This window comes from Belonocnema kinseyi, chromosome 6 (assembly GCF_010883055.1).
Source record: "Belonocnema kinseyi isolate 2016_QV_RU_SX_M_011 chromosome 6, B_treatae_v1, whole genome shotgun sequence".
NCBI lineage: Eukaryota > Metazoa > Arthropoda > Insecta > Hymenoptera > Cynipidae > Belonocnema > Belonocnema kinseyi.
Genome location: NC_046662.1, coordinates 1,325,112 through 1,348,451, shown reverse-complemented (window position 1 = coordinate 1,348,451; position 23,340 = coordinate 1,325,112).

Below are 23,340 nucleotides of genomic sequence, written 5' to 3'. Positions count from 1 at the left end.
GTACTTAAAGCTGTTGCTCTTGGTGGTTCGGAACCCACCTTAAACTGTAGGTCCCCCTTCCACCACCAAGTAAGTGTGTGGGGGGTGTGTAAAGGAATAAAGAAGAAGGTGCAAGAAAAATGAAAACCCCTTAGGGGGCACATTAGAAGCTTCCATTAATTAAAAAGTTATATCAAAAATTCTTTTATTTGAGCTTATAAATTAAATTATTATTGTTATTTTGGATAAGCTATTTTTAATTTAATATTGAAATTTGTTTGGGTAGAATTATCTACTATTAAATTTTTAGTTGAGAATTTGTTTTCTTTAGCTTGATAATTCGACTAATTGGCTGAAAGTGGAACAAGTTGAAATACAACAATTTACTTGAAAATGAACTTTTTTTGTCAAAAGTTAATATTCTTTTGTTGGAAATCCAACTTTTTTCTAATTATGTTGTTGTTCAAAATTGTTGTTATTTTTATTATATTATTGTTTATCACCAAAGCATATTTTTATCTCTAAAATATACAACTTTCGTGAAAACTCTTTTTGAGTGAATTTACTTTTTTTCTTAAATGAAGTTCTTTTGTTGAAAATTCTTCTTTTTACGTTAAATTCAATTGTTTTTAATTAAAAATAAAAATCTTTGTTAGTTAATTATAAGCTATTACACTTTTTATGGAAAATTTATCTTTTTTGTTGCAAATTTAAGTACTTGATTGAAATATGAACTATTTTATTAAAAATTTAATCTTGTTTGTTTGACTTGTTTGGTTTTTAGTTGACTTACAAAAACTAGTTATGTTAAAATGCGGCCTAACTTTCAAATGTAATTTATTAATAGAAAATCTATTATGTTTACCAATATAATCAATGAGGGCCATCAATGTGGATACCATCAGGGTAAAATCAATCTTCATTTTGTCCAATCAGAATAAACAACTACTTAGTCTATCAATAAATAATTTTTGTAACAATAAAAACGAAGAATTTTTGGACGCTTCGTTGCTTCGTAGGTACACGTATACTGTCGTTATCTCTGAAATTATAGGCGAAATTCCACGTTCAATTTCATTGTTAACATCAAGTTTCGAAACTTAGGGGAAGTTTATAAAGTTTGCCTGGGTAAAACTGTGCTGACCTAAATTTTTACGAAATTTTCATTTCTGTATCACTAGGCCATTAAAAGGTCTTCAAACTCAAGGTAAAAAAATATTCATAGCACAAGTGTCTAATGAAGGAAGACCTTCAAAAATGCCTTCGGATCTCAAGGGAAAACAATTATTGACTGAATTCTTTAAACTGGTGTCACAATTTACATTACAAATACTTAAAGAAAATAGTTGATATTTCAATCGAAAAAACTATAATTAAAAAAAACTGAATTCAAGAAAAAAGAACATTTTTTCAACAAAATAATACAATTTAGATTGACAACAATTAAAACTTTTTTGAGTTTTTGGAATAATTTTTTAGGGCCTTTTGAGCGCTGTATTCTGATCTTTTTTTACTTAAAATTATTAACATTGGTCTAGTTGAATATTTATAATCACTGGTTAATTAAGTTTTAATTATTTAAACAAATGGAATTTGTTTCGATAATTTTTTTTTGAAAATTTGTTGTTTTTTTCCTTTAAAATTATTACTATTAATCTAGTAGAATTTTATTTTTTCACACGAATGGAATGCGTTTAAATAATTTTTTGTTTAAAAATGATTTTTTTTCTCCTAAAAATGATTACTATTGGTCTAGTGGAATATTGATTAACATAAGTTGATTTATTTTAAATTATTTAAACAAATGGAATTTGTTTAAATAATTTCGTTTTGAATTTTTTTTAAATACAAATTATTACTATGTGTCTAGTGGAATATTTATCAGTAATAATAAATTCATAAATAATTATTAATTTAATAATAATTAATTTATCAGTAATATTTCCGTAATAATTTTTATTAAAAATTGTTTAAAAAATAAAATTAATCAAACAATTTTGATAAATATTTCACTTAAGAAATATTAAAAAATTGGTCATAAAAAAAATTATTTGCACAAATTGTATTTATTTAAAGAAGTGAAAATTAATAGACCAATGGTAATAAATATTCCACTAGACTAATAGTAATAATTTTTTAGGAAAATTTTTTTAAATTGTTCAAATAAATTAGATTAGTTTAAATATTAAAAAATGTTTCAAACCCTAAAAAAATTATTCGAAAAACTCAAAAAAGTCATTTTTCCCCATGCATTTTATATGGGAAATTTCAAGTCAAAACGGGCACCTGTTGAAATCGAGAAAAAAAATTATGGAATTGCTTTTTTCGGATTTGGAATGAAATTGGCGGGATCGTTGCCCTCTAAAGAAAAAAGCGTGCCACTCTAATATAAAACCTTTAGAATTATTAATAGTATTATTAAATTATTAATATTTGTCTCGTGGAATATTTAATACATTTCGTTAATAATTTTGTATTATTTTAATAAATGGAATTTGTTTAAATGATTTTCTTCCAAAAATTCGTGTTTTCCTCTAAAAATTATTACTAGTATTCTAGTGCAATATTTATTAACATTGGTTAATTAATTTTGTTATTGTTTCAACAAATGGAATTTGTGTACATAGTTTTTTTTATTCTATAATTTTTTATTAATATTTCTTCAGTGGGAGATTCATCAACATAGTTTGATTAATTTTATTTTTTTTTAAATTGTTAAATAAAAATTACGACTTAAATATTACTGATAAATAAATTATTATTAAATGAATTATCAATTAGTAATCAATTATTACTGATAAATATTCCACTAGATCCACAGTAATAGTTTTTTTTTTAATTTGAAAAGAAATTATTGAAACAAATTCCATTTTTTTGAATAATTGAAAATGAATTAACTAATGGATCCTAAGGATCAAGGCCTTATTTTATTCTTTTTATTCTATAATTATATTTGGGTGGTGTTAATTACTATTTAAACTATCATTGTTCATATCAATGACACTGTACGTCTTATAAATAATTTTTTGAAATAAAATTCACCGAAATAGAAATTTAGAGAAAACTTCGAAGAATAAAATGAGGCCGTGATCATCAGTGTTAAATAAGAATTGTAACTTTTCAATCAAGAGAAAGAAAAAACTAAACTTCTCAATAACTACTGTTAAATAAAAAATTTTAATCTGAATCAATTTTTTCTGAAGTATACTTAGAAGCCTCCATCAATATTTAGAAAAATCAATAACAAATTTTTGAATGTTCTTAAAAAATCGAAAATTATCCACCCAAAAAGGATGTAAAACTTTTTTTAACCAGAAAGAACTAAAAATTTGTTATAAATAATTTTTTCATATAATGCGTAGTTTTTTATCATGAAAAATAACATTGAAATAAAAAATTTAAATTAAAAAAACGACGCAAATTACGAAGAAAAATTAGTTAACAAAATCTGTAAACATTTGATGATCAATCATTTTTTTTCTAGTATGCATGATTTTTATTTTATTTTTAAAAACAAATAATTAAAATCAAAGAATTTAATTTTTGGACAAACGACACAATCTAAGAAAAAAAATTAACAGGCAAACTTTTTTTAACCAGAAAGAACTAAAAATTTCTTATAAATGATTTTTTGATATAGTGCGTAGTTTTTTATAATGGAAAGTAAAATTAAAATAAAAAATTTAAATTAAAAAAGCGACGCAAATTACGCAGAAAAATTAGTTAACAAAATCTGTGTACAATACAAAAATTTTGAGACAAACTTCTTTTGATCAATTTTTTCAACTAAAGATTTAACTAAATTTATTTGCCATTTTTTTTATAAAAATTTAAATTTTTTGATTGAAAATTCATTTTGTTTAGCCTAAAATTAAACTATTTCATTGATATTTTCGTCTTCTTTAAACTTATTTCTGTGACTGAAAATACGCTATTCTTTGTTGAAAATTTATATTATTTAATTTAAAATTGATCTATTTGATATGAAAAGTCTTTTTCTTAGTAGAAAATCCTTTGAATAAAAATTTTATTTCCTTCGTTGAAGATTAATTTTTTAAATTTAAATTCAACTACAGAATTTTATGTCGAAAAATGCTTTTATTTCATAGAAATATAATCTTTTTGATTAAAAATTCATCTGCTTAGTGGAAAATTTATATATTCGTTTACAAAATTTTAATTTTTGGGTAGAAAACTTCTTTATATAAATGCAAAAATATAGAAACAAAATTTAAAATAGATGTTAATGAAAATTTGTTTCCTTTTAGCAGAAAATTTATCTTCTGGCATGGAAATTCAACTATTTCGTTAACATTTGTTTATTATTAATGATTCATCATTTCAGTTAAAAATTCATTTCTTTGCTTAAAAAGTTAAAAAATGTTGTTTAAAATTCATGTTTTTCTTGATAACTAACTTGTTTTAAACTAAAAATATAGCTATTCCATTGTTGCTCAAAGCTTTTTTTTTATAAAAGATTTAATTATTTGGCTGGCAAAGGCATATTTTTGGTTTTAACGTAACTTTACCTTTGAAGTAGAATATTATTTAATGGAATTATGAACTATTATACTGTTTGTTGAAAATAAATTTGATTTTATCAGTTTTTATCGAGTTTAACTAAAAATTTAACTATTGTGTTAACAATTCCCTTTTTTGAAAAAAGTTAATTCTTTAATAATGGCTCAAGCTATTCGAAAACGTTACTTTAGTACAAAGTTTTATTCTATGCAAGAAAAGAAGAAAAAATTACAAAAAAATTAACTTTCGTTATCGGACACGAGGAGAATAAGTACTAAAGATTAGTAGATAATTAATCATTTAATTTGTCGATATATTTTCTGATTTAATATTGAAAACTAATTGCTTGGTGAAAAGAAAATTATTAAGAATTTATAAAATAATTTTGAAAAGTGAAAAATATAAAAAAATCGTGAAAAGTAGAAGAATTTAATAAAAAGATGTATCCACGCCTATCTTTTTGTATCTGTTAGGTAATCCAAAATTTTGTTTTTCTTTCACACTCCCTTTCTTTTAATCTCATTGAATCTTTTTCTATCTTCTCTAAAGTCAAAGATAGTCTAATCTTCTTGAATCCCAGTCCTTCTATCTAAATAAATGTACATATTATTTACCTCTATCCTTTTCTATCCTTCAGGCAATCTAAGATTTCCTATAAATTTTTTAATTCCTATTTTCCTTTTCAAGTGAATCCGTTTCTATCTTTTCTGAAACATAAGATAGCCCTATCTTCGTGAAGTACAGTCTATCTAAATGAATCCTCCACTTATCCACCTGTATCCTCTTCTATCCCTTGAACAATAACAAATTTCGTTCATCTTTTTTATTCCCTATTTTCTTATCCAAGTGAATACATTTCTATCTTTTGAAAAATATAAGATAGCCCTATCCCTGTAAATCTCAGTCTTTCTATCTAAATGAATCCACAGCTTATCCACCTCTATCCTTTTCTATCCATTGGGCAATATTAAATTTCATCTATCTGTATTAATCCCTATTTTCCTGTCTATGTGAATCCATTTCTATGTTTTCTGAAATATAAGATAGCCCTATCTTCATGCATCCCAGTCTTTCATTCGATATCAATCCTACACTTATCCACCTCTATTTTTTTCTATCCGTTTGACAATAACAGATTTCGTCTATCTTTTTCAATTCATAATTTCCTATCCAGGAGAATCCATTTCCATCTTTTCTGAAATATAAGATAGCCCTATCTTCTTGAAACACAGTCTTTCGATCTAAATAAATCCTCCACTTATCCAGCTCTATCCTTTTCCATTCCTTGTGCAAGCCAAAATTTCGTCTATATTTTTAAATATCTATTTTCCTATCCAAGTGAATCCATTTCTATCTTTTTTTTTAATATGAGATAGTCCTAGTTTCTTGAATACTAGTATTTCTATCCAAATGAATCCTCCGCTTACCCTTAGCGACGTGTGCGCTCGTTGACGACATCACTGACTTAGTACCGGCAGGATCCCAGTAGGTGGCTGACTGTCAAAGTCAGACACAAGTGAAATCATTTGTGCAGTCTATAACTGGAGGGTCAGCAGACGCCTTTGCAGAGTTCGAACTAGATAATGCTAGGGAACTTTGTTGTGATGAATATAAACACTGGCTGGCTTAATACTGTTTTTCGGCAGTTTGAAATTCAAAATATGTTTTTGTTTTCGAAACGGATAAGAATACTATATTTGTAAGTGGATTCAAATGTATAGAGATTAAAACGATATATCTTTGATAGTCTGGGATAGATAAAGATAGGCATTTGTGAACAATAAAGATAGAAAAAGATAGCAAAGCTGCTAGATCGTGGATGAAAGTTACCCCCACCATACCTACCGTTTGAGAGCCGCAAAACAGAAGGTGCATGATTACCAGTGTGAGTTCGTGTGTAAGCCGAAAATGTACGATTCGACTTCGGTGTTCTGCTGTACGATGATTGCCGGTCTGAAGGCTTCGGAAGACTTCGGTGGTCTTCTATTTAAATCTCAATCCCCATTTGAAAGAAATTGACGATTTGGATGTTTTGCGTAATTCTGAATTGCATGCGTAATTATAAAATATTATATAATTATAAATATATAGTTGACTAACTTTTAATAGAAATAGTTAAACTTTCAACTAAAACAATTAGTTTTCTGCAAAAAAAAATTTTGAACCAAATACATAAATGAACAAAAAAAAATTTTTAAATTGTTTTCAACATAATAGTAAAATTTTAAAACAAAAAATTACATTTTCATCCAAAAAGCTGAATTGTATACTGTAAAAAGGCATTTATAATAAAATACATGAACTTTGCACAAAACAAATTTATTTTCCATGAAGACTAATTTTCTAGACAAAAAATTAATGTTTAATCATAGTTAAATTTTCGATAAAAAAGATTAATTTTCCAGGAAAGAAGAGTATTCAATAGAATACAAAAAATTTTAACTAAAAAAAATCACTCTTCATTTAAACATAGAATAGTTAAATTTTTGGTTGAAAAAATTAATTTTTAATCAAAAAGAAAATGAATTTTCTACAAAATAGTTAAATTTTCAGAAAACAAATTTATCCAACTAATTGATGAATCATCAACAAAAAAAAAACAAATTTTTAACAAAGTAGTTCCACTTTCACCCCGAATATATGAGAATAAAAATCGTGAAAATTCTTTGACATCGCTCGAAATTATTGAAAATAAGTGAAAATTCCTTGGAATGTTTTAAAATATCCTGAAAAATTTTAAATCCTTTATAACCTCTTAAAAATTTTCAAAGCCCTTGAAAATTCCTTACAAGTTTAAAAATATCTTAAAAGATTTCAAATCCTATAAAATCTCATATTAAATTATTAAAATCAATTGAAAAAATCAATTGCCTTGGAATCTATTAACATATGCTAATGTATATCAAATCCTTTACAATCTCATATTAAATTATTGTCAAAAATTGAAAATTCCTTGGAACCTTTTAAAATACTCTCAAATATTTCGAAACCTTGAAAATATTTTGAAAGACCTTGACATCTTTTAAAGATTTCTAAAGTACTTTAGAATTTTTTTAAATAACCCTGCTAAAGTTGTTAAAATTCTTTGAAATTCCTTTAAATTATAAAAATAAGTTGAAAATGTTTTGAGATCTTTCAAAACATCCTCAAATATTGAAAATCCTTAAAAACATTTTGAAATATTTTTAATTTTTTAAAGATCTTGAAAATATCTTAAAATTCAAAACGTACCCTGAAATATTTCAAATCCTTTAAAATCTCACACTAAATTATTAAAATAATTTAAAAATTACTTGAAATCTATTAAAATATCCTAAAATATACATCAAATCCTTTAAAATATCATTCTAAATTACTGTAATGAATTAAAAATTCCTTGGAATCTTTTTAATTCTCTCAAATTTTTGAAATCCTTTAAAATCTTTTGAAATACCTAGAACTTTTTTTTAAAGATTTCTAAAGTATTAAAATTTTTTTTGAATAACCCTTTTAAAATTGGTTTAATTCTTTGAAATTCCTTTAAATTATGAAAATCAGTTGAAAATTCCTTGCCATTTTCAAAAATATCCTCAAATATTTAAAATCCTTAAAAATCTTTCGAAATATTTAAAATTTTTTAAAGCTCTTGAAAATATCTTAAACTCTAAAACATGCCCTGAAATATTTCAAATCCTTAAAAATCTCACACTAAATTATTAAAATAATTTGAAAATTACTGGAAATGTATTAAAATATCCTAAAATATATCAAATCCCTTAAAATATCGTATTCAATTAATCTAATCAATTGAAAATTCCTTAGAATCTTTTAAAATTCTCTCAAATTTTTCAAATCCTTTAAAATAATTTGAAACACCTAGAACTTTTTTTAAAAAGATTTCTGAAGTATTTTGAAATTTTTTTAAGAACCCTTCTAAAATTTGTTTAATTCTTTGAAATTCCCTTAAATTATAAAAATCAGTGGAAAATTCATTGACATCTTTAAAAATATTCTCAAATATTTAAAATTCTTAAAAAAATTTTGAAACCTTTACATTTTTCAAAGTTCTTGAAAATATTTTTTTATTCAAAACGTACCCTGAAATATTTCAAATCCTTTAAAATCTCACACTAAGTTATTAAAATCATTTGAAAATTACTTGAAATCTATTAAAATATCCTAAAATATACATCAACTACTTTAAAATATCATTCTAAATTACTGTAATCAAAATTCTTTGGAATCTTTTAAAATTCTCTCAAATTTTTTAAATCCTTTAAAAACTTTTAAAATACCTAAAACTTTTTTTTTAAAGATTTCTAAAGTATTAAAATTTTTTAAAAAATAATCCTTTTAAAATTGGTTTAATTCTTTGAAGTTTCCTTGAATTATGAAAATCAGTTGAAAATTCCTTAACATTTTTTAAAATAGTGTCAAATATTTAAAATCCTTGAAAATCTTGTGAAATCTTTTTTATATTTCTTAAGGCTCTTCGAAATATCTTAAAATTCAAAACATACCCTGAAATATTTCAAATCCTTAAAAATCTCACACTAAATTATTAAAATAATTTGAAAATTACTGGAAATATCTTAAAATATCCTAAAATATATCAAATCCCTTAAAATATCATATTCAATTACTGTAATCAATTGAAAATTCCTTGGGATCTTTTAAATTCTCTCAAATTTTTCAAATCCTATAAAATCTTTTGAAATACTTAGACATTTTTTTAAAGATTTCTAAAGTATTTTGAAATTGTTTTAAGTAACCCTTCTAAAATTTGTTTCATTCTATGAAATTTCCTTAAATTATAAAAATCAGTGGAAAATTCCTTGACATCTTTTAAAATATTCTCAAATATTTAAAATCCGTAGAATTTTTTGAAATCTTTAAAATTTTTTAAAGCTCTTGAAAATATCTTAAAATTCAAAACATACACTGAAATATTTCAAATTCTTCAAAATCTCACACTAAATTATTAAAATCATTTAAAAATTACTTGAAATCTATTAAAATATCCTAAAATATACATCAAATCCTTTAAAATATCATTCTAAATTACTGTAATCAATTGAAAATTCCTTGGAATCTTTAAAATTCTATCAAATTTTTCAAATCCTTTAAAATCTTTTAAAATGCCTAGAACTTTTGTTTTAAGATTTCTAAAATATTAAAAATTTTTTGTGAATAAACCTTTTAAAATTGGTTTAATTCTTTGAAATTTTCTTATATTGTGAAAATCAATTGAAAATTCCTGGACATTTTTAAAAATATTCTCAAACATTTAAAATCCTTCAAAATCTTTTAAAATCTGTTGAAATTTTTAAAACCTCTTGAAAATTCCTTGAAATTTAAAAAATACCCTGAAATATTTCAAATACTTTAAAATCTCATATTAAATAACTGCAATCAATTGAAAATTCCTTGGAATCCTTTAAAGTTCCCTCAAATTTTTCAAATCCATCGGAATTTTTTAAAATCCCTAGAACTTTTTTTGAGATTTTTAAATTACTTTGGAATGTTTAAACATGACCCTTCTAAAATTTTTTAACTATCAAATTCTTCAAAATTATAAAAACAAGTTGAAAATTCCGTGACATTTTTTAAAACATCCTGATATATGGAAGTTTTTTCATAAAAAATTATTAAGTATAAATGAATTAAAAGCGTACAAAATTTAAAAGTATGTTTAAAAAAAATGTAAATCATTTTATAATTATATACAAAAATGTATATCATATTGTATATTTATATTTTTCTTTTTTCCACACCACCACAGAGGTAGATTCGTAGGAGCGTTTTTTTAAAAGGAGGTTTCCCCAGTAGGCCTAATTCACCATCAAAACCAAATATTTACAAATTTACAATATTTACACATTTACAAGAGAATTCTTAATCTTGAAGACATTACAATTTTATGAACACTTTAAAAATTCAACACGAAATCAATACAACAATTACAAGCTAATCGGAACTAATTTAACAATAAATCAAATGAAAAAGTGACGAAATCTTTTTTCATAACAATCTAAATATACGTATTAAAATTTTTTATCGTTTTCTGCAAAAATTCGAAGCAATTGTCCTGCCGCCTGAGCTGTATTCTCTGTCTTCGCGTACAGGATATCATTTGACATGCTATGTAAATGTTTTTGGGTAATTGGCACTTTTAAATATAGGAAACACCACTACCCACCAACTGTATTTTCGAGAGATCTGACACTCTTAAACATGTATTCTGAGGTTAGCTCGGGTTTACTATGGTTTTCGGGGTCGCCGAATACAAATCTGGCGTCCTTTGACTTTCATCGCGTCAGGTTGAAGGTCATTGGATCAAATCGAGAGAAAACGGTAAAAAAATCCAAAAAAATACGTTATAGGTTTTTGGAGTCGCTAATTACGAATCTGGCATCCGTTGAACTCTATCGCTTCAGGCTTAAGGTCATTCGAAGGTCATTTCAAGGTCAAATCGAGAAAACCCCGAAAACCTATAACATGTTTTTTTCAGCGTTTTCTCTCGATTTGACCTTTCCATGATCTTGAACCTGACGCGATAAAGGTCAGCGGACACCAGGTTCGTAATCAGCGACCCCAAAAACCTATAACATATTTAAAAAAAAATTTCTTTACAGTTTTTCTTGATTTGAACTTCAAATGACCTTCAAATGACATTGAACATGAAGCGATAGAGTTCAACGGATGCCAGATTCGTAATTAGCGACTCCAAAAACCTATAACGTATTTTTTTACTTTTTCTCTCGATTTGACCTTCCAATGACCTTGAACCTGACGCGATAACAGTCAAAGGACGCCAGATTGCACGCTGAATTTTTTTTGGTCCAAAAATAAATTAGGCCAAAAACCGGCCTTACCGACCCTCCCCCTTTGTTGAATTTATCAAGTACATAATCAAGAAAATATAAGTACCCCAATGTTTCAGGGAACTGAAGATTTCTTAAAATTTCATCAGCCTTTGAAATTTTTTCTGATGCTTGTTACATGAAGAATTTAAGTAGAAAATTATAATTCTCAATTAATTGTCGCACACAAGGGTGGCGTGAAAGCCAACGTATTGGCGCTAATTTCTTTAAACATTCAACGTGTCCTAAAAACGTTAGCATCTTCTCCCTCAAAATCGCGGTTCTTTTAGGACTAGAATTGGGAAAAGTTGTAATTGCTTTTATTAATTCTTCTAAAAAGTGTGGGATATGCTCACACGCCGCGGATGCATTTAATTCTGATTGGTAACACACACACTGAAATAAAATCAAATTGGGACTTCCAGCTTTCAATCTACTGTAAAATGAGTTGAACTTCCCAACCAAGACGTTTGTATTGTCACAAGAAAGGCCGACAATGTTTTTTAAAGGAATCTGTTTTTTCCATAAACAATTACGAAAAGACTCAAATAATTTTTCAGATGAACAATCTGATGCATCTACATTGATCATTTGTAAAAGAACAGAATTAACTTTGACATAAACTGAAAAATTAGTTTCTCTTAAGACATCAGTTATACAATCCATTTCGTGAGGAGCTAAAACATTATTTACTACTTTAGATAATTTTGTACGTCCCAGTGGGCATAACATTTGGCGAGGTTTTTACGACATCGTTACGACACCTTTACGACAACTTTACGACACCCTATGTCCATGTCGTTAAGTCGTCTTTACGATATCGTAAAGACACTGTAACAACATGGACATAGGATGTCGTAAAGTTGTCGTAAAGATGTCGTAACGATGTCGTAAAGACGTCGCCAAATTTTGTGCCCAGTGGGGTCCCAAAGAGACAGCTTCAAGAACACCGGGATCGCGGCCCAATTCTTTTATAAGTTCAAATAGATGTTTAGAAATGTGAAATTAAATTTTTTTTCTACGATAAATAAGGCAAGTCTCAATTCCGGAATTGCTACTTTTTCGGCAAAAGTTAATTAGTTTGATTTAGAAATCTCGTCATTTTCCTCTACTGACTCGAATTTAGGCGAAAAAAGGTTTTTTACATGCATGACAATAAAATGATAAATTGTCACTTTGAATTGGTCTCACCCATTTTCTGCATTCCGGGAATTCATCGCACCATTGGAACTGAAACTTTTTACACGACGAACGTTTTGGCAAGTCACTTTTGACTGCTTCACTATGAAAAGCTTCAGGCAATTTAAAATTAGAGAAATTTCAATAAAAAATAAACCAAACGAATGAATTTCAGTGATTTTAATTACTTTAAAAAAGAAAATATATTAGAATCAACTGTCAAGCATTTACCACTGTGAACATGAATCCTTCTAAGAAACAAAAGACAGTCTAAATTCTAAAATCCTCATAATAATCAATAAATAATCGACCTATCGAGTAATTTAAATGTAACTAGTATTTGCTTTTAAATTAATATTTTTATTAGAAAGAAATTGCTTCTCCGCTTTTTTCATAAATTTTCTAAATATTTAAATATTATTAATTCCGTTCCCTATTCAAATAATTTTTTATGTTATTTCCGTGCGATTGCAAAAATATTAAAAAATTTCATTATAGGATCTAAACCTATATTTTGTTGTGGGCACATTTTAACGAATTTTTTGTTTATTTACTATGTTTTAATGAGCATTTTAGTCACTTAGGGTATTTTTGAAATTTCAAGATGTTTTCAAGCGCTTCAAAAAATTTCCACATATTTCAAACGATTTTTAAGGATTTTAAATATTTGAGGACGTTTTAAAAGATTTTAAGGAATTTTTGAACTGATTTTTATAATTTAAGGAAATTTCAAAGAATAAAAAAATGTAGATGGGTTATTTAAAAAAAATCTTTAAATATTTAAAAAAAAAGTTGTAGGTATTTCAAAAGATTTTGAAGGTTTTGAAATATTTGCGAGAATTTTACAGATGCCGAGGAATTTTCAAATAATTTTAATAACTTAGTGTGAGATTTTAAAGGATTTGAAATATTTCAGGGTATTTTAAAAATTTCGAGGAATTTTCAAGAGATTTTAAAAATTTCAAGAAATATTAAAAAAATTTTAAGGATTTTAAATATTTGAGGGTGTTTTAAAACATTTCAAGGAATTTTTGAACTGATTTTTATAATTTAAGGAAATTTTAAAGAATAAAAAAAATGTAGACGGGATATTTAAAAAAATTCTTCATATCTTTAAAAAAAAATGAAGGATTTGAAATATTGGCGAGAATTTTATAAGATTCCGAGGAATTTTCAAATGATTTTAATAATTTAGTGTGAATTAAAAAAATTTCGGAAAGATCATTTTTAAAAATTTCAAAGTACTTTAGAAATCTTTAAAAGTTTTCAAGGTTTTTAAAAATATTTTGAAGGTTTCGAAAAATTTGAGAGAATTTTAAAAGATCCTAAGGAATTTTTAATTGATTACAGTAATTTAGAATGATATTTTAAAGGATTTGATGTATATTTTAGGATATATTTTAATAGATCTCAAGTAATTTTCAAATGATTTTAATAATTTAGTGTGACATTTTAAAGGATTGGAAATATTTCAGGGTATATTTTAAATTTTAAGATATTTTCAAGAGATTTGAAAAAGTTTAAAGATTTCAAAAGATTTTTAAGGATTTAAAATATTTTAGAATATTTTAAAAAATGTCAAGGAATTTTTAACTGATTTTCATAATTTAAGTTAATTTCAAAGAAGTAAACCAATTTTAAAAGGGTCATTTAAAAAATTTTTTAATACTTTAGAAATCTTAAAAAAAATTTCTAGGTATTTCAAAAGATTTTAAAGGATTTTAAAAATTTGAGACAATTTTAAAAGATTCTAAGGAATTTTCAATTGATTACAGTAATTTAGAATGATATTTTAAAGGATTTGATGTACATTTTAGGATATTTTAATAGTTTTCAAGTAATTTTCAAATGATTTTAATAATTCAGTGTGAGATTTTAAAGGATTTAAAATATATTTCAGGGTATGTTTTGAGTGTTTAGATATTTTCAAGATTTTTAAAAAATTTAAAAGATTTCAAAAGATTTTTAAAGATTTTAAATATTTCAGAATATTTTAAAAGATGTCAAGGAATTTTCTACTGATTCTTATGATTTAAAGGGATTTCAAATAATTTTAACAACTTTAGCAGGGTGTTTAAAAAAATTCCAAAGTACTTTAGAAATCTTTAAAAGTTGTCAAGGCCTTTCAAAATATTTTGAAGGTTTCGAAATATTTGAGAGTATTTTAAAAGGTTCTGTCTGTCTGTATACTTTAGGCACTATAACTTTCGCATTTTCAAAACCCAAAAATCGAAAAGTTGAAAATTCAAAATTTGATCGGACCAAAAATAATGAAAAAAGTTAAAATTCACATTTTTGTTCAAACTACAAGATACGAGAAAAATGCATAAGCGAAAATTGCGCGCCCTGGAAATAAATTCAAAATAAAAAAATTAATTTTTTTCGAAAAAACGGCACAAGGTACGAACTAAAATTAACGGGCAAAAGTTGTGCTGCTAAAAAGATCTATAAATTTATTATTAATCATTTTATCGATAGGACAAGTAGATTTTCCTCCAATCGTAAAAAATAAGATTAAAAATACAGAAATTAAATTTGTGGAAAAATGACATAAAAGGGACATACTTTAGGGTAGCTCTAAATAAATTTTAATAAAATTTACATGATCACAAGTTAAATTTTATAGATTTATTCAGCAAAAAGTGAGCCAACAAAGATTAGGAAAAAATTTATAATTCGAATAATCGCGATATTTCTTTATTCAATACTGAAAAGCAACTTATTGCTTCATACAATTAAATAAATTTCCTAAAAGTTTTATATTAAAATTAAAAAATGCTCTAAAATTGGAAAATATAAAAAAGAGAAATATTTAATGAAATAAGGCATTCGTATAGCATTATCAAAACTGTTGAAAGAATAATAAGGTCATATTAAGAAATTGCACACCTGATGTAGTCTGTCTCGAATTTATAAAAATTGCCTTCTCATTGTTTGAACAAAGTTAAGGAAAAGAAAAATTACATTTTTCTAACTTCTTTAAAAATTGCAACATTATTTAAATATGCGTGGATTTATTAAAAAAATCAGTGAGTAAATAACGGCTTGTTGAGTTTCTAAAAAAATAGATCTTTTATCAAGAAAATAAATTTCCTTCAAAGAAATTAAAAAAAAAAAATATTGCATATGAATTTTCAACCAAATAATTGAGATGCAAAGAAGGAATTTTTATCGATTTTTTTGTTAATTACAAAATGAAAATGTTTCATTTTCAAAATTATCACACATACATCACACCATTGAAAGGGATGAAACATGGATTTTTATGTATTTTTCTTAATCGAAAGTTCAAGATTTAAAAAACAAATTAGAAAAAATTTGTGAATATTTGCTGGGAAAATTTAAGAAATAAATAATAATTCTAAGGGAAGTGTTTAAAACTAAACGATCAATAGTGTTGAAGTAAAAAATCTTTTTCTTAATAAATCATATTTTCAGTTTAAATAATTATTTTCTGCCAAGGAAAATGTAATTTTCAGCCAAATAGTTCAAATTTCAACCATAGCCGTGAATTTTCTATTGAAAATGAATTCTTAATGGAAACTGCAGTAGTTGGTATTCCAAAAAAAATTATTTAAATTTTCTGTTCAAAACACCTGCGTTAAACAAGAACTAAAAATTTACTACGAATTAGTGAAATCATCGACAAAAATAGCTTCATTTTTTAATCCAAAAGAGAAATTTTGAACAAAGAATTAAGTTTTCAATCAAGAAGAATTTTTTAGTCGATAAGGAAATATCCAAAATGTTGCGTTTTCAAGAAAAAAGACGAATTTAAAAAAAAAAGTTTAGTTTGAAATCCAAAAGAGATAATTGTTCAAGAAAAAAAGTAAACTAAATATAAAAAATATCAATTTTCTTGAAAAAGATTACAGCTAAAGAAATGAATTATTAACCAAAAAAAAGTGATTTTGAACCAAAAAGTTGCATTTTGAACCCAAAGGATACATTCTTTACCCAAGAAAGTCTTTTTCCCCAACATATATGCATTTTTAAAGAAATAGTTCAATTTTATTTAAAAAGAAAAATTATTCACCAGGAAGATTCAAATTCTTTCGGAAAAAAAGAATAAAACAAATTTAATATAATATAATAAAATAACAAAACTTTGAAGAAAAAGGTTTTTTAGTCGCTGTTAACGAAAAGCGAAAATCTTAAAAATGTAATTTAATTTAAGTGTTAAAATGAAAATAAAATTTTTATTGTTAGGTTTAGAGAAAGACACAAAAAATAATTGCAATATTTTTAAAAAGTTTTCAAAATGATGACATCAGACCTGTGTGCAATCGAAACGTTTTATTTTTAAAATGTTTTAAATATAATAATATAAAATTGAAAATTTTATATTTAAATAATTTCAAAGTGAACAATTTATAATTTATAAATTTTTAAATTTGGCTTTCGAATGTGTACCATTTTATAATAAACATAAAAAGGCAACAGCGTAAAATTTAACAAAATTTTACTGTTAGAGAAACTTAAAATTTTTTTCAAAAAACCGAGAAAAATTATATTTATATAATTTAAAAAACAAAGAAACTTTTATTCCTTCCTTATATTTTTGTAAAAATTAATGACCTGAAAAAATAAAACTTTTTATGGATATTATTTGAAGCTTGTAAAACCTTGTAAATCCGATTAGAGGCTGAAAAAATATTTATCTCCACAGAAAGTATAACATATTTATTGAGAAAATAGTTTTTTTTTAGATTCTATTTTTTTTAGATTGTATTTGATCAAAATATTTTTCATATATAACAATAATTTCAAGACCATTTTTTTAATTACTTAAATTCGAAAATTTGCTATTGTCTGGAAATTGTCAGTTTGGAATATTTTACGTTTCGGCAATTTTTTCGCGAATTTTATTCTTCTCGATTTAGAAAATATGGAATTTTTAAATTTCGGAAATTTTGTGATTTCCGGGATTTTTGGTTTCAAATATTTTCATTTTCGAGAATTTTACAGTCCCGTAATCAGTTTCAACAACACATTTTCGTTTATAAAGAACACATTTTTGAAAAAGCATGATATTTTTAGAAAATGAAAGTCACGTTATTTCTAATGGCCTACTTTGATCTTTTCTTAATTTCTTATCACTTCAAATTAATTGATAAATATAATTATTATAATAATGAATATTTTATTAAAATTATAATAATATTTATTATAAATTTTTGCATAATTTAGATTTTTTTTCAACTTGCACACCGGGTATTTCCTTTTTACCAAAAAAAGATAAATTATGAAATAAAAATTAAGTAGTCAATTTTTTAGCTAAAAACTAACTTTCAACTAAAATGATGAATTTTCTACTAAGAAAAGTAAGTTTTAACAAACAGTATCATTTTCAACCAAAAAAATAAATAATTTTTTCATAAACAATAATTATTTTTAAAATGTCCTTATTTGTGATCATTAACTGACAGAGTGAAAAACAAGTTAATTGTTGATCAGAAAAAAGATAATAGTTCTTTTAAAACAAGTTATCCAACCTTAATAAAAGTTCTTATAATTGTTGTGTTAAAAAATTCTTAATTTCTTGAATTGTTTCGTATTCGTTTAGGTTTCTTATGTTTTCTATATTTTTTTGCAGGAAATTTTTCAGAACCGGGAATTAAAAAGATTAATATTCCATCAAATGAATCAATTTGCCACAAATGTAAATATTTAAAATTCAAAATCACTGTAAATTTAAAATTCCAAAATTGTTAAATTCAAGAATAATACAATTTTTCAAAGTTTTGTGTTTGGATGGAATTTTCGAATATTTCAGTTGAAAAAATACAAATGCGACGTAAAAATGAAAACGCTTTTAACTTAGAACTCTTTTCCATCAATGCATCAATTTAAAATTTTGTTAAAGGAAAAAGTTTAGGCATAAAACGAAGTTATTTTAAATACACCAAACTCTCGCTTTTAGTCCAGTGTCGGGAGTTGCCTTTAAGTAGCCTTGGACTCGTTTCGGGTTGATCGAAACGTAAACAGTGAGGACCGCCTGACTCGTTTCCTACTGGAATATACAGAGTGGACACGCTGGGGCTTACATACATGGCCAGTTGAATGCTACCCGAATTGCACAATAGCAGGGGAGAAGCCATTATACAGGGGTATTCTCATATCTCGCGCCTTTAAAGTTGCATTCGGATCGGCCATTCGGCCAAGTCCGTGCATCTTCGGATCAAGTTTATGATAGTTTCCATGGTTGCGTTCGAAACTTCAAGCGGTTATGTTCAGATTCACCTGTTTGCCCTTGTCGCTGTCAGTAAATATAGGCAATATCAATTTAAAGTTTACGCATGTAATATTTCATTCACTTTATTTAAAACATATCCTGTCTATTCACAACATACCTTTTTTATGCAGTAAAAATAAGCGGTAAACACCATTCACTCTTCGCCCACTGGAAGCGCAAAATATTATTACTATTTTATAGTATTTGTCACTGAGCAGCTATTCTATAATGATATTAGCAAAGAAAAAAAAATACGTTTACTTCTTCGTTCACATGTCTCACTTCATTATTAATTAAACACTTTTATTATTTGTAATTACTATATAACATAACTTATATTGTTTTGACACTTGTATCCGTTTGAAGTTTCGAACACAACCATGGAAACTATCATACACTTGATCCGAAGATGCACGGACTTGACGGAATGGCCAATCCGAATGAAACTTTAAAGGCGCGAAATATGAAAATACCCCTGTATAATGGCTTCTGCCCTGCTGTTATGCAATTCGGGTAGCATTCAACTCGCCATGTATGTAGGCCCCAGCATGTCCACCCTGTATATCTATATGTATAATGTCGCAACTACTCTCTGCCTGCTCCCCGGAGAAGCTACGGAAGTCAGAAGGTCTAGGAAGGCCGAAAACGGGGTGACTGATAGCGAGAGTTTGGTGTATTATAAATATCATCCTAGCTTCGGTTCTCTTGAAAAAAATGTGTTATTTTTGCCCCATTAGCCAATCGTGCATGTTGTGAATACCTAACGTAAAATTAGCAATTACCAAGTAGTTAGCAAAGTAAGTCAATCAGCTGTCCTAGAGGAAAACGCTTATCTGCCCAGATTTCCAAGTTCTTCTCATATATCTTCATCAGGTGGAAACTCTTAGGATCAATCAATCAATTAATTAGTCAATTGTTGTTAATTAATGCTCTCTAGTCGTTGTCAATGAGGCTGTGACGAGGTCCAACAACTCAGCGCCCACACAAAGGAAAAATGAAAAATGAAATACGTCATATTTTTTGTTTTTTTTTGATAATTGTATGCTACAAACATTTTTTTTCTTTAAACTTTTCACAAAAGGCTGAATCATCTTTACGCGTTTTTCGATGGACAAAGAGAGCCTAAAAATGTTTCCTAATCAACTTAATTTTGTTAGATGAGATTTTTTTTATTTCATGGTCTATAATAATTTACACTCAAAATCCATTTTCTTGATATTGATAATATCATTTTTTATTTAAGATACACACGACCTTGCATATTAATCCATTCTCTATGGTGCTTAATGACATGATTAAGTGCAAAGTTGTAAAATTGCTCATGCAAAGAGAGATTGCGTTGAGCCAAAAACTGCGCTATACTCTTTAACAGCGTGGGTGAGTATGTTCACTGTCATTTGGACCTTAGTATTTTTGGATTTTGGTACTTGAGATCCTGTAACTTTTTCAATCTTAGTACGTTCCTCAAACAATCTCATAATCTCATGGGAAGATTGGTCATACACTCCTTCAATGTTACCATGGTCGTCCACTGCTACAGGAACATTTGTTCCTCGACTTACAGCTTCAAATTCTGAAGACATTCCAACACGAACTATTTCCATTAACAAAAGATGCACTGCAGAAAACGTGAAAAATGTGGAATATAATCTGGTATTAGGTATTTTAGTGAGCCGATATTGTGTGCCATCAGATGGACCAATAGTTATGACATCAGGTTCTGAAGGAGGTGGAGGTAAATGGCGATAGGCCCGCAAACTTTGAACTGCCCCTGATTCTGTGAAAGGAAAAAAAAAATTTACTTTTTAATACCCAAAATATTTTAATAGGAACTAAATATGTAGATGTGCAAAGCCTGTCCGTCAAGCATCTGACCTTATGCTGTACCTCCCTCTACTAACTCAAACGAATCTGAGAATTTTCAGGCCAAAAAAAACTTTTAGTTTTAAAATGTACTTTAAATAATATAAAAATGATTATATTTACCAATAGAATCAGGGATGGCCATCAAGGTTGAGACCATTAGGGTACAAGCGATCTTCATTTTCTTTAGTCGGAGGAACAACTAATCATTTTATCAATAAAGAATTTGTTGAATCATAGGCGAAATTCCACGTAAGATTTTTTGGTTATCATCATGATGCGAAATTTAGAGGAGGTTTATAAAGATACCTTCAGATCTCAAGGGAAGACAATTATTGACTAAATTCTTAGAAATAGGTGTCACAATTACCAATAGAAATTTCGAACGATAAATGGAATACCTGACATTTTATTCGAAAAAGGCTTTAATTAAAATAATTGAATTCAAGTAATGAAAACGAATTTTCAACAAAATCATTCAATTTTCAAGTAATCAAAGAAGTTTCGGAAAGGTGATTCGTTTGCGATGTAAAAGAAACTGCTACACTGAGAAAAATGTTAGTTTGATTGAAACAGATCCGAAATCCAAGGTAAAAAACCTAAACTTCGAGTAGTTTCTGAACTAGAGATATTGCTTCCATTTTTTAAATAATTTTTAATCTTTTAGTAGATTAGAATCTTTAGAATAATACAACACTGAAAATATACGAATGCCATCAAATAAATCAAATGATCAATTGATTTAGATTCTAGGTTAGTTCCTTAGGAACCGCCGGCAGAGCTTTAGCACGCCTAGCGGCACTTTGTAGTACTACTTTGTACTGTATTTTTTGTTTGAATCAAATAATAATTTTTATGAATTCAAATAAACAGATTTTAAACAAATGCATTGTTAAAAAAGTCCATTTTTTATTTAAATCAAACAAATTGTATTAAACAAATCATTTGTTCCAATAAATAAGGCAAATAGTTACCATTTCTTCAAATTAAATCAACCTTTTTTAATTGCAGCAAAAAATGTGTTTGATTCAATTATATTAATTCAAATCAATTTTGTTGTTTGGTTTAAACAAACATTTTTCTGAGTGTACTACTTTTTCCGCGTGGTCATTCAAGTTGGCTACAGTCTATTCAGACTCACCACTTGAAGAGATCAAAAACTTGCGGTTATGGCTAAAACTTTTCAGCGATTTCGTTGAAATCGAGTGCAATGATTTTATGAGTTAATTTAATGAGATGTTGAAATCTTATGCTTTAATGTTTCAGGTGCAAAATTAAGAGCCTGGTGTAGTTTGGAGTTCATCTTTTACCGCTGTTATACTTAAACAGCGACCGCGAGCGTTGATGGTCACAACAGTCACCTCTGTATGCTTTCTTAGAGCTGCCATTATGCGATCAGCCTCTGGAGGCGCTCTTTGGGTTAATGTAGCAAGCACTAAGAATAATAAATTTGTGGTGCAATTAGAGTGAAATATCGGTGAATCTGAGTAAAATGGAGGCAGAAGTATTCATCAGAAGGTATAAGCAGAGAACCACGGGTATATTGGAAATGGAAACACAAAACATGGAAATCAAAGAACGAAATAATTATCTAGGAGTCATTCTCGATAAGAAGGTGTCATGAAAGAAGCACCTGAAAAACAAATGCAAGAAACTAGTAACGACTCTATGGCTCTGTAGGAGAGCCATAGGTAATAGCTGGAATTGAAACCGGAAACACTTATTTGGATCTACATAGCGACCTTGCGACCAATGCTACCTTATGTGGCAGTGGTCTGATGGAGCGGGATTCAACTGTCCACTGTGAAGACTCGACTTGAAAGTACGAGGGGGTTGATTCAGAAAGGCATCACTGGTGCCTCGAAATAGACACCCACGATGGCCCTAGTGGCACTAATAGGTTTGGAGCCCCACAATCTCACCATCAATGTCGTGGCTGCAAAGACGGCCTGGAGGTCAAATATGGTAAGCGATAGTAGCATCTCGACAGTAGTGTGGATTCAACTCGACATCACGAGGAGACCGACACTGTATATGCTCAGGGACAAAATGTCCGCTCGCTGCTACCTCTTTGACAAGAAGTATCGAGTTAGCCTATCTATGTAGGAGAAATGGGCTAACGGTGAGGCGAACAGGCCAAGTGATGGAGAGAACTGGTTTGACAATAGCTTCAGGAACAAGAAGAACGCTGGAACTAGTTATATCGTAGCATGAAAAGAATGGGGTTCACGATCGCGATGGAGTTCTATTCCACAATTCTACAATCTGAGATAATGGCCATGCTCTAGTGCGCATATGAGGCAGATGAGTATGCCAATAAAAGAAACATTCGTATCCGTTCAGATAGCAGGGCTGCTATAATGGCTCTGAAGGAAACAACGACCACGTCGCTACCAGTTTGGGAATGCTTCGAGGCACTGAATAAGTTAGCGACAGAAAACCGAATCACTCTGCTTTGGATCCCTGGACACAGCGTCATCAAGGGCAATGGCATATGGAACAGTCTAGAAAAACTAGCAGAAGAAGAAAATTTTTACTGGACCCGAGCCGGTTTTAGTAATTTTCACTAGGTTAGTCACTGAAGAAATTAACAATTGGCTAAACCAGGAACATCAGAATGAATAGGGTGTTGTCTCCGGCTACAGACAGGCTAAAACACTTTTGAACTGAAAGCTAAACTTCACTTGAAGAAAGACCCCCTGTCATATGTCTGGAAAGAAT